The 16,719-nt window shown below is 41.4% G+C and overlaps 1 long non-coding RNA gene and 1 other non-coding gene across 2 annotated transcripts; one reads left to right on the top strand and one right to left on the bottom strand.

Annotated features, from left to right (window-relative positions):
• Positions 1 to 513: 513 nt before the first annotated feature.
• trnah-gug (transfer RNA histidin (anticodon GUG)) lies at positions 514 to 585 on the bottom strand. Its single transcript has one exon. It is a non-coding gene; the product is annotated as a tRNA-His (tRNA).
• A 12,662-nt stretch (positions 586 to 13,247) lies between these two features.
• LOC144993918 (uncharacterized) lies at positions 13,248 to 16,472 on the top strand. Its single transcript, XR_013657217.1, has 3 exons — positions 13,248 to 13,496; positions 14,388 to 14,454; positions 14,548 to 16,472. It is a non-coding gene; the product is annotated as an uncharacterized LOC144993918 (long non-coding RNA).
• The last annotated feature ends 247 nt before the right edge of the window (positions 16,473 to 16,719 follow it).

Below are 16,719 nucleotides of genomic sequence, written 5' to 3'. Positions count from 1 at the left end.
AGGATTCTCCATGCACTTTAATGGAGCAAAAATCTTGGAAAAACCTGGAATATCTTGAAAAGTCGAAGGATTTGAAGGGCCAAAAGTCATAGCTGAAATAAGATGAAATAGTTGAACATTTTAATAGTTGAATGGTTGACAAATTGGAAGTGTCCGAACAGGGTCTTGAACCAGGGACCTCATGCACCATAATTTCCCTATGTATTTCTATGGGGGGAAAAATCCCAGAAAACCTGGAATATTTTAAAAAGTTGAAGGATTTGAAAAACCAAAAGTAATAGCAGGAATAATCTGAAGGAGCTGAACATTTTAAAAGTTGAATGGTTAAAATTTTGTAAAATGTTGGCATATTTTGTACTCTAACAGTAAAGTGCATGCAAATATTTTTGAGGAAAAAAATTAGTTGCTAAAGGCCAGAAGCTTTGTTTGAGGGTGCTGGTTATTTTTGATGTGTTACTTTGAGGCACTGGATTGTTTAGATCCATGTACCATTGCTGAGTAAAGAGAGTTTCAAGGTTCTACTGAGATTTGAACTCAGACTATTGGATTCACAGTCCAGCGTGCTAACCATTACACCATAGAACCCTATGTATACTCACATTTTACAGGTTAAAAATCCCAACGACGAGTATTCAGTAGATCCGGTACTAAAGGTGCTTTTTTTTTTTTTTTTATTCAACATGGTGGCCTCTTCCAGAGGTCAAATAAAACAGATCAGAGCAGAAAGCCTCTCATGCTGGACATATTTTAAAAGTTTAGCCTAGTCTGTTTAGCTTAGTCATTACCTTTTAAATTGATGCCATCTTTTATTTGGTGTAATCACAAAATGGTCAGAACCGCTCTTAGTCTGGCTCGTCACCTAGGACCTGTCTGGCATGGGAGACCCTAACAGGGCCATCTGTCCCAGACAGCTTAGGTCCTCGGATCACTCAAGCTGTCAAACCCCCCCACCACGATGATGTGGCGGTTCACGGAGGGGAAAATTTGGCCCCTTTTTTTGTAAAGGGGTTTGATCAGTCGCTATAAAATATTCCCTGATGTGAATTTATGTTAATTTAAAGTTCTTTGATTGGTTTATAAATTTTTGTATGGTCTTGTGCCTTCATGTTTATCTGATATGATTTTAAAGTAGGAACCCTCGCAGACCCTCAGGCCCTCTGATACCGATACCCTCTGGAACAGCCTCCCAGCATGCCTCAGGGCCGCAGAGACTGTTCATGTTTTTAATGGAAGGCTCAAGATCTTTTTAATCTGCTTTCAGTTGAAATTTAGGAATTTATTTGATATTTTAATCATTTATGTTCTCTTTTTACTCATTTTATGTTTAGTTTTTAGTTTAGTTTAGTTTAGTCTGTATGTATATAAGTAAATATATATATTACTGTTAAATATCTGTCTATTAATGTTTATTTATGTATTAATTTGGTTATTGATCTATTTTAATTTACATTAGTAACTCCATTGTTTTCCTCAGAGGGATCCTTCACATCAGTGACCGAACCTTGTCAGTGAACTGGTCACTGCAGTTGGATCTCCCAGGTCTGGCTCTTAATCTTAGATCTGGGGGGTCCTGTGGTAGTGTATTGTGTGCCCTGCACCCAGAAGGCGCTGACCCAGGAACCCCTGCCTCAATGCTAGCCTTGTCTGCTAATAATCTCAAACTAAAGTTGTTGTTTTTTTTCCCTTAATCAGTTTTTAGGATGAATTTAATTTGGAAATCTTGAACTATACAGTCAGTAGTTCTTGGTTGGGTGGGGGAAACTGAAGAACTCAGAGAAAAACCCACACGAGCACGCTAATGTGAGGCTGTAGCTGACCGTCACGTTAGCGTGTCGCACTTTTTTATGTTTGGCCTAATTTTGGGGAATAGTGAATAAAGTGGATGTTGGTGGAGTTTCAGTCAATTAGTGACTAATTCAGAAGGTGAAGAACAGCTACCAGTTAAACAGGGGGGCGCTTTCTGGCTCCTCTCTCTCTGTATGGGGTGGGTGGTGTGGGGCCTGGGGTGTCGGCGCCTTGGGGGACGGGAAACCTGGGCTGGGGGGACCTGGCCCTATGCTGGGGGGGGGCTGGGGGGGGGGGCTGTTTGACCACCGGGGGACAGTCTACCAGCTGTCCCCGACTTACCCCCTTCCTCATATAATCTCATATTAGGGTGAGGGGGTGGGGGGTTTAACCTGCAATGCACCTTGGGGGGAGGAGCTACTTGGGAGTGGTCCCCCTCCCATGGTTGCCGTATGGAATGGGCCCCCCCTCTCTTGGTTTTATTTGCACCTTAGACATGTAGGGCCCTTGGTATGGGGGGTGCTTGGACATCACTGCTAGCAAGCAGCAGATGTTTTCTTAGCACCCTACCTGCCAATTTTAACCGCACGTTAGACATTTAGGGCCCCTTGGTTGGGAGGGTGAGGGGACATCACTGTGAGTAATCAGGAGGATGTCCCCTCAGTGCCCCTCCCACCAATTTTAACTGCACCCCCTTAGTACACACACCCTTTACTCCTCCAAATATACATTCCAACATATACACACATACATGCACACCCTCACAAACCCACACGCATTTCACAAAGAAGGTGGGACTTTGGACCATCTGTCCCCTACCCCATCCCTGGTAGGGGGAACTGGGCCCTTGGCAACGGTGGCTGCGTCCCCTGGGTTCTGGTTTTCTGGGGCCGGCAGTGTTCTCTAAACACTAAAACAGATGTTTTCTTTTCGACAGAGTTGGACCTGACATTTATAACCTTGTCCAGTGCCGTCTCTGTGGAATGATGTGATCTAAAACCAGATTGAAATTTTTCCAAAATATTATTTTTATTAATAAAATCATTTAGTTCAATAAAAAGTAGTTTTTCTAAAATCCCACTTAAAAATGGCAGGTTTGACACTGGTCGGTAATTATCTAGATTCAAAACATCTAAACCACTGTTCTTCAGAGTGGGTCCCACCGTAGCAGTCTTTAAGGATCTGGGGAAGATCCCAGACTGAAGAGAGCGGTTAACGATATTCAGGAGTTACTCCTCACATGAGGAACACACTGACTTAAAAAGAGAGGTGGGGATGGGATCCAGAGAACAGGTTTTACTTTTAAGTTGGGAAATCACTTTCCGAAGATTTGTAGCATCATCAAGGATAAAAACCCCTAGTGTGTTCTCAGAAGGCCAACAGAATACAACAAACTGAACTGTTAGTGGTTGTTGGGTGATATTAAATCTAATATTATTAAATCTGATATTATTTATCTTATCAGAACATCACTTTGTTTATTTTTTAATTTTTTTGTGTGAATCATGGATATTATTTGGTCAAAAATGCTTAATAGCTCTAAAGATACTAAAGCTTATATAATACAGTTCAGACATAATCTTTGTTGTAGTAGGACAAAGGATCATTTTCTCTTGAGATTTTGCTGATTTGGCTCCCTCGTGTCCTTTTTACCATGAAGATTGAGATCTGAAGACTGCTAAAATTACATGTTTTTAAATCTGTTTCAAAAATGAACTTAAAACTCGACTGGAGTAAAATGTGAGTTTATGGATACCTGAGTTGATCAGATTTGATTTTTATTCTTTATTTTAAATTTCAGTTATATTTTTTCTGTGTTTAGCTCCTAAAATTGACTTTCTTTTTGGCCTTGTAATTTTGGTTCATATGTAAAATGAAACAAAATTAAAAGTTTTTTTAATGGAAATAGCATCTTCTGGGAACAGTGGCTATCTACACAGAAATATTGGCATTAAGCTTGCATCTGTTTATAGTTGTCAAAGAAACAAGTTTTAAAGTGTTTTACATGATAAAGGGAAGAACTGCAGGAAAAGACATGTTTTTAGGCTGAAAACAATGAAAATCTCATAGAGATTTATTGATTAACTCAAGGGGATGTTTGCCTTTTCAAACCAGATGGTGGCGCCTTCTTACCTCACATCCCAACTGTGACAAACCCTCTTACATATTTACATTTTATACACTGATCTCTATGCATATTTGTTTGTATCATTTAAAACATGATCATTATCATTTAAACTACTATTTCCAGCTCTTAGTCATGGGAAGAATTAAATTCTTTATTTTAATGACTTTTAGGTTCTCCATATTTTTCCACCAAAGCAGTTTCTGGAGAACCGAGCAACACAGAAGCTTTTGTTTGTTTGTTTCAGTTGTTGAAACAAACAAACATAATTTTATACAGAGTTGGAAGCAATGAACATAATGCAGTCAGATCACCTTAAGGCAGGCAACTTTAGAGACACCTTTAGAGATGCATTTGCCTGCTTTCCGTTCTATTGTTCAAAGATTTAGTTGTGATCTAGAATCTCTGCTCAGGTGGTTTTGGGTTCACTTTGCATTCTGCTGAACCTCACAGAAAAGCAGCTCCTGCCCCAAGAACACCCCAGTTCTGCTGACTCAGCAAACCTCAGGCCATCCTCTGTTCCCAGGAACCAAGGAAGGAAGGGGTTCTGTTAAATTTCAATTAAGAAGCTCCTGAAACTGCATTTCATTTGGTAAGTTACACATTTTTAATTACAATTTCAGAATGACCATCAGCTTTTCACCGGGCGCTTTCAAACTTTCACAAATTGCATCTGTATGCAGTTCACTTTTAGAGTGGGTGAGCTGCAGGTGGACTCACTCAAAAACACAAATCCAACAGAGACTTTATGATGGGGTGATGCTTCTTACCTTTAGGACTCACATAGTGACAGATTATTTTGAGTATTTTCACCAAAAAATATTTAGAGGAACATTCGTTTGAAGAGGTGTTTGGATCTAAAGTTTGACAGAGTTGTGGAGTGTTTGCAGTGCTGAGGCAGCTGGGTGTTGCGTAACACTGCAGCTCCCTGACTACACAATGCAGTAAATGCGACTATCTTCCATTACGGGCGTGGCGTAGTTTTTTTTTTCTCCTTTCACCTTCCAATTGAAGCCCTGCTGACATGCAGCTGCAGGGCTGCAGCACATCTTCAGGTTTTGATCATCATGAGTGAAGTTCACTGCTGCACTGGGGATGCTGGCCCTCAGTGAGGCTCAGATTAGACTCCACTGTGGGGACAGAGAGAGTCTCCCTGCTGACGGGGCTCAGGTCTGATTCCACACACAGTTCACATCATTTTTAACAGATGTTAAAGCTATCATAAGCAGGTTTGGACAGCATGACCTTGAACATTTAAAAAAAAAAAAATTCAAACTAGAGGCAATGTGAACAGATGAACTGCACGTGGAAAGTCACAAGGTCAACACACAGAACACAATAACAAAAAATTCCCTTAGCTTTACAAGGAAAAAAACGAGAAGTATCCAAACCACTGATGTTTTTTTGAAGATGCTGAGGGAAATGAAAAAGCTAAAACATTTGAAAAATAATAAATTTACCTGCTGTTGATTAAATGATAGAAAATATATAAAGGTAATTGACCACATGGTATTACTAGGCAGTAGGAACGTATAAAAGTTCAAAATGAAATTAATACCAGTGCAAAAATTGTCACAAATTGTCTTCCTCCACCCATCGGGTCATGGGGGCAGCAGTCTAAGAAGAGATGCCCAGACTTCCCTTGCCCCAGCCACTTTCTCCAGTTCCTCTGGGGGGACCCCGAGGCGTTCCCAGGCCAGCCGAGAGACATAGTCTTTCCAACGTGTCCTGGGTCTTCCCCGGGGCCTCCGCCCAGTGTGACATGCCCGGAACACCTCTCCAGGGAGGCATCCGGACTAGATGCCCAAGCCACCTCAACTGGCTCCTTTAGATGTGGAGGAGAAGCGGTTCTACTCTGATGATGAAGCCAACATGACAACATCATCTGCAAAGAGCAGAGAAGAAATCCTGTGGCCCCCAAACCAGACCCCCTCCGCCCCCTGGCTGCACCTAGAAATTCTGTCCATAAAAACTATGAACAGAACCAGTGAAAAAAGGGCAGCCCTGCCGGAGTCCAACGTGCACCGGGAACAGGTCTGACTTACTGCCGGCTCTGCGAACCAAACTCTTACTCCGATCATACAGAGACTGGACAGCCCTCAGTAAGGCTCCCCGGACCCCATACTCCCAGAGCACCCTCCACAGGATACCACGGTGGACGCGGTCGAACACCTTCTCCAAATCCACAAAACACATATGGACTGGATGAGCGAACTCCCACAATCCCTCCAGCACCCTAAAGAGGGTGTAGAGCTGGTCCACTGTTCCATGACCAGGACGGAAACCGCACTGTTGTTCTTGAATCTGAGGTTCGACTATCAGTCAAACTCTCCTTTCCAGTGCCCTGGCATAGACTTTCCCAGGGAGGCTGAGGAGTGTAATTCCCCTGTAGTTGGAACACACCCTCTGGTCCCCCTTCTTAAAGAGGGGAACCACCACCCCTGTCTGCCAGTCCAGTGGTGCAGTTCCCGACTGCCACGCGATGCTGCAGAGATGCGTCAGCCAAGACACTCCCACAGCATCCAGGGACTTGAGGTACTCAGGGCGGACTTCATCCACTCCGGGAGCCTTGCCACAGAGGAGCTTGTTGACTACCTCACTGACTTCAGTTTTGGTAATAGACAGCCTCACCCTAAAGTCCTCCTTCTCTACGTCTTCAAAAGAAGCGTGTCAGTGGGATTGAGGAGATCCCCGAAGTATTCCTTCCACAATGTCCCCAGTCGAAGTCATAGCCCCCCACCTGCACTGAAAACGGTGCCTGTAGAGAACTGCTTTTCCCTCCTGAGGCGACGGATGGTTTGCCAGAATTTCTTCGAGGCCAACTGATAGTCCTTCTCTATTGCCTCACCAAACTCCTCCCAGAACAGAGTTTTTGCATCCGCAACAGTCCGGGGCGCAGCTCACTTAGACTGCCGATACCTGTCAGCTGCCTCTGGAGTCCTGCAAACCAGCCAGTCCTGGTAAGACTTTCGTCCGCTTGACGGCATCACTTATTTCTGGTGTCCACCACCGGGTTCGGGGGTTACCGCTGTGACAGGCACCAGAGACCTTGCGACCACAGCTCCGAGCAGCAGCAGAGACAATGGAAGTGGAAAACATGGTCCACTCGGACTCGGTGTCTCCAACCTCCCTTTGTACCTGTTTAAAGTTCTCCCAGATGTGGGAGTTAGAACCCCCTGATGAAAGGATAGAACAAGGACCCGATTACGTCGCCCGGATTGGCGTCACCGGGGCCCCACTCTGGAGCCAGGCCCGGGGTTGGGGCTCGCAGGCCAGCGCCTGGTGACTGGGGCTCTTCCCACGGGTCCTGGTTGGGCTCAGCCCGAAGGAGCGATCTAGGATCACTCTCCCATGGGCCCACCACCCGTGCAATGTGGTTTGGGTGGCAGTCTAGGGCGGGTGCCTCAGCGCCCCAAACCCCGGTCATGGAACTTGGCGTTTGAACTGTTTTAAGAACAAAAAATGATGAATATTAGAGTAAAATTAAACAAAGATGAATTATTACAAAGACATAGCTGAGGTAGTTTTTAAACCATTGATTCTAGTATAGAAAATCAATGCTGAAATATTAAAAGGTAGAATCCTATATTTGCGTGAAAGACTCAGTCTCTTTAAAAGAAGTTACATTTCTAAAAATACAAGAACACGTTTACATTAAAAATACATCCAAAAACAAGACAACAGGACCAAACACCAGGAAGAATTCACAAAAAAATACACATTTATATTCTTGTTGTTTGAAATGATTTTTAATTGCTGGTTCTTTTTTGCCAGCAGAGTTTGACATTTGAATGGTTTCAGTCTTAGAGGGAGAAAAGAAGTAATGAAATAGAAAAGTAACCAAACCAGTTACACGTCTATATCTGTTGCTTACATTTTTTTAGTTTTGATGCATCTGCAAAAACAGCTTGAACCGCATCCCGACAGGAGCTGTTCAGCTTTACCAAAACCCCGAATGTCAAGACGGAGTTCTGCCCTTCTCGTCCCCGTTTCTCCGCCCATCTGCAGCCTTTGTTCTTTTTTCTCTCTCTGCTCCTCTGTGGAAGTCAGTTCACCTCACGTGAGAAAAACAGTAAGGCAGAGAAATGTCTGGCCTCACACCTGACTGTTGATTGGTTCACTTCTCTGTGTGTGTGTGTTGGTGTGTGTGTGTGTGTGTGTGTGTGTGTGTGTGTGTGTGTGTGTGGGCGCGCATGTGTGGATACAGGGTGTGGTTTCCCCCTCAGAGACAGTTTGTTGCAGCAGAAGACAAGAAGGAAAAGCTACACTGATTCCTAAAAGTCCTGCTGCTTTTTTTACTTGATAATCAAGATAATACATGAGTATATTACGATATAAATAATAAGGGGGTGCTTGCATTTTCCATGTATATGTACGTATATAGTTTTTTTTTAAAGAAAGCTGACGGAGACCCCTCTGACATGAGAATGGAAGCACCGCAGCCTTTGATGTACGCTGTTAAAGCAGCAGACCCTCATCAGCTGATTCGCTGCGGTGAAGGACAGGAGTGGCTGGATGTGGCAGTCAGAACCGGCATGATGAGCTGGTGAGGTGCTGGTTCTGATCAAGATGGAGGGACGGTTTGGTTTTAGCCTGCAGGTTTGCCGCAGCAGCTTCTGCTTCTGGCTGAGAGGAGCCCAGTCTGTGAGCGCTGGGATGCTGAGTGGGGCGTGGCACCTTCCTTTTTTCTCACTTTATGTTCATGCACACGTGTCCACGGCAGCTTTGCACCTGCTGTGTGGGAACAGGAAGAGGAAAATGATTGTCTGAAGCTGGAAAATGCATCAAACACTTGAGAAGTGAACCTTTCAGTTTCTCAAAGTGTAGATGAAAAATGGTCTGTATCTTTGAGGGAAAATGTTTCCCTGTCAGCTGAAGTGGTCCAGAAAGGCTGCCAGGATCCCCGCTGAGATGCAGGAGTAAATAATTCATGAGGTGTGGCTCTCAGAAGAGGAGAAACTGCCCTGAAAGGAACGGAGGGAGGGAGGAGGATGGGAGGCAGATTGGCGGGTTGGAGAGAGGGAGGGATGGGGCAGAGGAGAGGTTGGTACTGCAAAGTCACAGGAGGTGAGGGTTAAGAGGAGGGGAGTCGCAAAAATGCAAGGGGACATATGGGGAAGGAGGGGTGAGATGACAAGTGAGGAACTGAAAATGCAAACGAAGAAGAGTGAAAAGAGTAAAGATCAGCCTCAGAAAAACCTGTATATATCTTTCTGTCCAGCATTATCTTGCAGAGGCTGCAAGTCTTTTGCCCTCTCAGTTACTGTTTTTTGCCTGAAAGTCCTTTGCTCATCTGAGCAGAATAATGGCGGGAGGCAGGAGGGGTCACCACAGAGCTCCACTTTTGCACTTTGTGAGAAATAAAGTTTGGCTAGTCTGCATTATTCAGCACAGACCGAAGAAACTAACCAGGGATGCCAGGACAGATGGATTTGAAGCAGCTTTCGGAGTTACAATTGTGGTTCAGGTAATTTGTCCAAAACAAGGTTTCTCTCTGGAAAAAGAGCAAAATTTCCTTAATTTTTCACATTAGTGAATTCCAGCGTTGATGTCTGTCTCTTGGCTTGACACGTTCTCTAGTTTTGTATTCAATCCCTTAGACGTTTCCTTTTAAAAGGGCTCAACATCCCTCTCCAAGCTAACAGAAAAGCTGTAGCATCAAGCTCCTCCACGTGTCTCTAAGGACTTTTGCTCAGCATCACAACTCAGGTAAACCTGTGAAAATCAGCTGCTAGGAATTAATCTGTCAACTGAAATCCATTTGTTCTGATAGTCTGTTTTTTTTTTTAAATTAAAGAACTATATATTGTATTATCTATCTACATATTAAACAGGAGCATATATTTAATATTTTATTTTAAAATGAATCATATAATGTGATTTCATTATGTAAACAATATATACACATTATGTTGAGCACATACTGTGTTACATCTGCTTTCCTGATCATTTTAAAATAAAAAACTGAACATATATATAAACAAAATGGCAATACTTAAGTTTACACATTTTAACATCTTACCTTCCTGGATACCTTCCAGGATTTTTGTTAATTATTTATTAATTTATTTAGTTTTTTATTCATTTTATTTTTTCTGCATTTGGCTTTGAAACAAGATGTTGCAACATCACATATAAATTTGGGCCCAGATGCCACCAGATGCTGAAGCAGAGTAAGGTCCCCTTTCAGCCCGGCTTGACCTGCTTTCTATTGTTCATATAAAATTAAAAAAGAAACAGGGAAAAAAAAAAGACTTTAACTAGTTTTCTGGATTATATGCACCATATTTTAATTATTTTACAGTTGTGCATATTTAAATATCATACAATATTTTAGTTAATGTGAATTTGCTGTTAAATTTCGTACATACCACATGTGTCAATTGCCTTTTTGTAAACCAAAATCATCAATCTTTTTCTTCACAGCAAAAGAAAATGGAGGTTTTTCTATGAAGTTACTTATTGGTCGAGCTGATTTAAAACAATTTTTTTGACATGGTTTGGTTTTGGCATGGTTTTCTCATGCTTTGTTCTCGCAGGTTAGCAGTTACTTCTTCCTGAGTCGGTCACAGCTGCCTGCAACCACTAGTTAAGTCTGTTTTTAAAGAGATGTCTTTTTGTGTTCTGCTCCAAGTTTGTCTTTCTTGGAACATTAAATGTTTTGGATAATGGAGAAACCAAAGCTTTCTGAACCACTGAACCAAAATGAATCAAATTGTATTGAAATAGTTCAGAGTTGTGAAGCATTTGACAAACTGACATATATTGACCAGACTAGAAAAGTGCATCAGAATGAAACAAAAAAGACGCAGCATGTCATGAAAGAGTGTGTTAAGTCATGTGTTCTTTCATAAATAATTATAATGTGGTTGTCACTTAGTAACATTTCATGTATAGTATAAAGCAAATACTGTTTGTTTGCAAGATTAGTTTAAAAAATAAAATATCGTTAAAATACCACATTTCATAAAAAGAAACAACAGTGAAATTCTTGAGCTATGCTACATGAATATTTAGGCATATCTGTCCTGAATGTGTGGATAAATGTTTTTATGTTAAAAAATGTTAGGATTGTAAATGTCAATGTCTGAACGCAAATTTCAGTAAATGAAATTTTCTACCAAACTGACTAAATTTTTTTCCCCTGTTTATAAATTAATGTGACCACAGCTCATCTAGTGAAGCTCATATAGTGATGGGAATTCTGGCTTTTCTCATTGAGAACAGGTTCTTCTGGCTCGGCTCACTAAGAGCCAATTCTGTGCTCCAAATCAGCTCTTCAGATTGTTTTGTTGTTTTAAATTATTTAATATCAATAAAAATGTAATATCATGCACAAAATGAATTGTTAATATTAAAAAACATGTTTTTCTTAATATGTTTTATATAAAATGCTTTTATTAGTTGCCTGCTGATAAAATGTAAAGATAAAACAAATTAAAATACAAAAAACTACAATTAAATTTACATAGTTAAAAAATCTGTTTTATTTTTTATCAAATTTAAAAAAAAACAACACAAAACACTGCAACATAAAATATAAATTAAAATATGCAAAAAGATTTGAATAAATCTCGGTTGGCAAGTTTCTCAGCTTCAGTCAGTAATGATCTGCTGTGGTTTTAAGATTCTCTCAGTTCTCAGGTGCAGGTTAGTTTATGAGTCAGTTCTAGATTAAATTAAGGGGAAATGGTTCCAGGTTTTACTTCTTTTCCTGGTGTTACATATTTTTTTCCACTTTATCTTTCTGTGTTGTTGTTTCTTCTTGTTACACTTGTCTGTCTGTCTCTTTTCCTCATGTGGCTACTGAGAGTGGAGGAAGCGTGCAGCTTATAGAAAAAAAAGATATATATATCTGCGACCGACTCATCATTACTCTCTGAACAAAGGAATAGTCCCAAGTGGGCAGAAATTGTGGGCCCCAGATGGGTTTGTCTGCAGTTTCCACTGTGGCCCCACCTGTGTTTGCCCACATTGGCTTAGTGCTCAGTGCTGTCCACCAGGCAGCTGGCTAGCGCCGCCCGGACGCTGTACCGCCTGGTCGACAGCACAGTTGTCCACCGGGCAGCTGTTTTATAATTGGTACGGAGCATATCTAGTATTGCTTAATGTTAAATGACTTTCCATTGAAATGATGAACATACATCATCATCCAATCATCCATGTCCCATAGTACCAATTATCTGTTAAAAAGAAAAAAAAACATTCTGGAAAAAGAATGTATTCTCCAGAAATCAAAAGGAAAGGTTAAAAATGAAACCAAAGAAGAAACAATGAAAGGCAAGTACTATGGGACATCACTGATCGGATGATCGAAAAACCAAATGTATGATCAAAAGTATCTATTCCAGTTGTTTCATTTTGTGAATTTTCATTTTTATTTCTGGAAATCGCTTTCCCATAGAAAAATATTCATGAACATTTTGGCCAAACAGGGTCACCAGGTGGTCTACAATCTTAATGTTTCAAGAGGGCCACATGCGTACCTATACAGTTTTGCCTATTTGTTTTCCTGGAGACAGCCTGTGTCCACCAGTAAGGGCAGTTGTGACTTAGGCTGTTGATTTATTTCAAGCATTGTAGTCAAAGCAATAAAGAATTTACACATATTTATCAAACTCATTACAGACAAAAACGTCACTTAAATCATATATGCTTAATTAAATACAGTGATTATTAACTGAGGTATAAGTAGAGTTTGATTTATTGCTTGAAAAGGAGTGGGAAGAAGCAAGCTTACATAATCCCACCCCTACTCAGTGGGAAATGAAGTGGTTCTCAGAGTAAAGAGAATCGGAGAGGACTGCTTGCATCTTAGCTCCATCTTTCCCTTTGGTAAAGTTCCATTTAATGGTTGGTGGATCTTCTCTGACTGATTAGGACAGTTTTCATTTGAAGTAATATGGTTTTCACTCATGCCTTTGTTGTTCCTCCACCAGGGCTTCACAGTCTAGCTCCTCAAACATGTTTTTTGTTGGATATACCAAAATGTCACATTCAAGAACCAGGAGAGTGTCTTTTCCAGCTGGATGCTGTGAACTCTTTGTCTGAAGAAAGGCAGATGACACACCCTGAGCTGATAGAGCAGCTCCAACTGGGAGAGTGAACGATAGCCACCTTGATCAAGGGGCACTTCGGATGGAAGTCATTCTTCAAAGGTCAGAGAACCAAAAAAGTGGCGTTCCAGTGTGGAGCCACTTCCATCTGTGCATGTGTCCCTTGATCTTAATGAAGTCGGTGTAAAACAGTTTCATATCACAGCCCCTCCCTGCTCTCAGCTCCCTCCCACGCTCTCTGCCTCAGCCGACATCTAACAGCCAGTTAGGCAGCACGCTGCAGGTCCCTCATGCTCCAAGATTAACATGGCTGTGTCTTCATCGCTATGAATAATGCACATCACATCTAACAGGAATGAAACTCCCACCAACACCATCCTGGATTTCTCCTGAAAGCAACCGAACAAAGTCCAGCTCTGCTTGAGTTTGAAGAAGCTTCTGCTTCACGTGAGAAAAACGTTCTTTGTTCACAAAGCTTTTTGAAGACTCACACACTGGCGGCTGCTGTGCTGGTGAGATGATTGTTAAAGGTCAGTCATTTCTTCTTCAACCTGTAAGACAGTGTCCACAGTCAAAAATGGGGAAATCGTAGTGACAGTAATTTGCATTATTTTCCAAATGCCAGTATTAGCTTTTTCACATTGGATCTGAGTTGTGCAACTGGATAAAGAAATACTGACTGTTTCCAAACCCAATAGGATTTGTGAGGACAATGGCATTCTCTTTAGGCTGCCATGTTTGGAATTTTCCTCTGAGGACATCCAGGACAACAGATGGGCTGATAAAGGTCCCACTCAGAGGGACAATTCCACAATACCTGTCAGGTCTGAGTCTCAATAAGGAGCTCTGTGAGGATCAAAGACACTCATTTTCATTTTTTTAACACTCATTTTCCAGACAGACACACATCGAAGGCTGACCCTTTGTTCTCCAAGAGGTGTGTGACCAAAAGGCTAGGGTGGGGGTGAGCCAGGTCTCTTTTTGTTGCCATCGCATGATGTCATCAGACTGCAGCAGGGGGGGGCATGGTTTTGGCTGCGTCCTTGACCAACCTCTGTTGCATGGAATGACAGCAAGCTGCTAAAGTCGGAAAGGTCCAACTGCGTCAGAGGTGTGCTTTCTCAAAAAGGTTTTTAACAAACCATTTTCCTTTCCTTCCTCTCTTTTCCTTACTAATAGACAAGTCTCCACCCCTTTGAGGCCAGATGTCTTATGCTTGGTTGAAATTCTCCTAACAGGTTTTATAATTCAAAGATGGTCGCACCTGTCTGTCTGCTAACACAAGCGTTTCAGCTTCTCATACAGATTTAGGTGAATGTTTCCAGTTTTATAAATGGTGCAAACATCTTTAGATAAAACTGTCAATCCAATGGAAAATAACATCACAAAGCAACTGTCTGCCATCTTATGTCCATTCACAGAGGAACAGTGGGAATGACCAGCACTACACAGCTTTTTGAAAGTACAGAGAAATACAGAGAACACCAGGTAACCACAGCTCTGGTTACATCGTTTGGATGTTATGTCTAAACGGCCTACACCTAACTCCCATTCATCCATCCATCTTGTCACTCTTTTCAGTGTCATATGGCTGTCGGAGCCTGTTCCGGCTACTGTTGGGCAAAGACGGGCTACATGCCGGAAAGGTCGTCGCTGGTTACAGGACCCGGAACTGTGATTAAACACAGAACTCTAAATACAAACGGAGACTTAGCAGTTTTTTCAGAAGGCTCACAGTCACTTATTAGAAAGCTTTGGAATGGAGGTTCACTCTTAATTTCAAATTTAAAGTTGCACAAACAAAAAAGCCTTCACACGCGCACACACACTGTCACACAAATGACAAAAGAGAGGAAAGGTCATAGGGAAACGATTCTCATAGGTAATAACTGCAAGTGAAAAACAAAATAAACACATCCAGACTCATGTTTAGATGTTTAGAAATCCAGTTTCTGCTCAGGAATTAAAAAAAGCCTCCCTGAAACTTTGCTTGGGTTTTTGCCCAGCAACAGGAAGCTCTGTGCTGAAACAAGCAATACCTTAAAATCAGGCATCAATAAAACAAACACATTAGAATCAATTATATGATCAGTCCTAAACAATGCATATGTGTCTGTGAAATAAAGGGAATGGTCCAGGAAACTTGCTCGATTGTAGCTGTGTGTACACCATTGACTGTATAAGATAACTGGACTTAGTGTGACGTCATCCACGGAAAATTACTTGCTTCTGGCCCTAATGAAACAAAGTCAATTCAATCGCTATTGCTTTGTTAAAACCAGACGAAGTCAGTAAGCAGTGAGTGATCCAAGACTGTCTGAGTCTCGGATCACCAAAGGTCCCCCATTGGTGACTCTGTTTCCAGGCAAGAGCGCTAACCGTACAGCCCTGTCTGTCTGTCATTCACAGTAAATGAGAACTGGACTTAACAACCCCTCCCCCCTCACGTTCCAAATACAAAGCACCCGCTAGTCCCAAAAAGCAGAAATCCTATAGACTTCTATTGACCCTTGTGCTATCTTAGATGACCCCACCCTTACATTGACGTGTTCTCCCTACCATGACAAAGGTGGATAAAGGTGGAAAGATTTCATGTAATCCATGGACACCAGTGAGGATCAACAATCATTGAAGAAAAAAGGTTCAGAGCACTGTTTAGTGGGTCTAGATGACCCAACGTTAAAGTGCCTAGGATAGCACAAGGGTTAAGAAAAAAACAGCTATTAGTCAGTCATGATGTTAGACAAAATAATTCTTTCGGTGATACCTTTTTATGAACATGTTCTTGCTAATCCTATTTCTTTTAATGATATTTTTGCTTTATCGCAAGTTATTCAAGTAATAAACTGACAAACCAGATGCCACAAAGGGTGACTGAATGGACTTTATTTTGTCGGAACCAGAAGCAAGGCATTTTCTGTGGGCGTCCATCCAGTTATATTATACGGTCAATAGTCTGAGTCAACGTTTCTATGGCAACCACTCCTTCCAATCAGGAGTGAGCTTGATGGAAATCCACACCCCTACCACTGAAAGCGTCTTGGGAAAATCTGCCAATCTAATCAAACATTTGACCTGACACCTCATACTTTTATTGAAGCAACGAATTGACTGATTTATAACTTGAATACCTTTCACTACAGAAAAAAAAAATAGGGAAAAAAAATTAAGATGAGCAAAAACATGTTAAAAAAAGATGTAGCAGAGCAAGAATGGTTATTTTGACAAATATAATGATTGAGGAATAGCTGTTTAATTCTTTTGGAAATCAATGGGAATTTGGTCACTTGGGACCAGCGGGTACTTACTATTTGAAAGGTGAGTCCAGTTCTCCTATACAATCAATGGTGTACACCCATCCAACTTGCAGATACATGCTATTTTAAACGGACACAAACAATGTTAGGATTAAACTTTTATGAGAATTTTTCCTTTTTTATCTGCACAGAATCTGTGAGATCAAATCTGTAAATATTTTCTAATTAAAAACTGCCTTAATGATTGGCTCTGCAATGACTGTGTGTCTTTATTATACTTCTGCTACCTTGTCACATGCACACTCAGTTTCAGACATGTGCATGCACATACAGTACAAAACCCTCTGCATTGAGTATGGTGCTTTTCTGCCTTCCCTCCACTATGGGAGATAAATATTTAAAAACTTAACTCGCCTTCAGTGCGGACTCTTACGGTTTGAAATGTGTTCATGTGGCGATAATGGAAAGCTTGAGGTGTTTTCCAGCCGATCAATAG

This window comes from Oryzias latipes, chromosome 1 (assembly GCF_053564925.1).
Source record: "Oryzias latipes strain Hd-rR chromosome 1, Olatipes_Hd-rR_3.1".
NCBI classification, from domain to species: Eukaryota; Metazoa; Chordata; class Actinopteri; order Beloniformes; family Adrianichthyidae; genus Oryzias; species Oryzias latipes.
The sequence above is the reverse complement of the archived record's forward strand: the minus strand, read 5'-3'. Positions and strand labels throughout refer to the sequence as shown.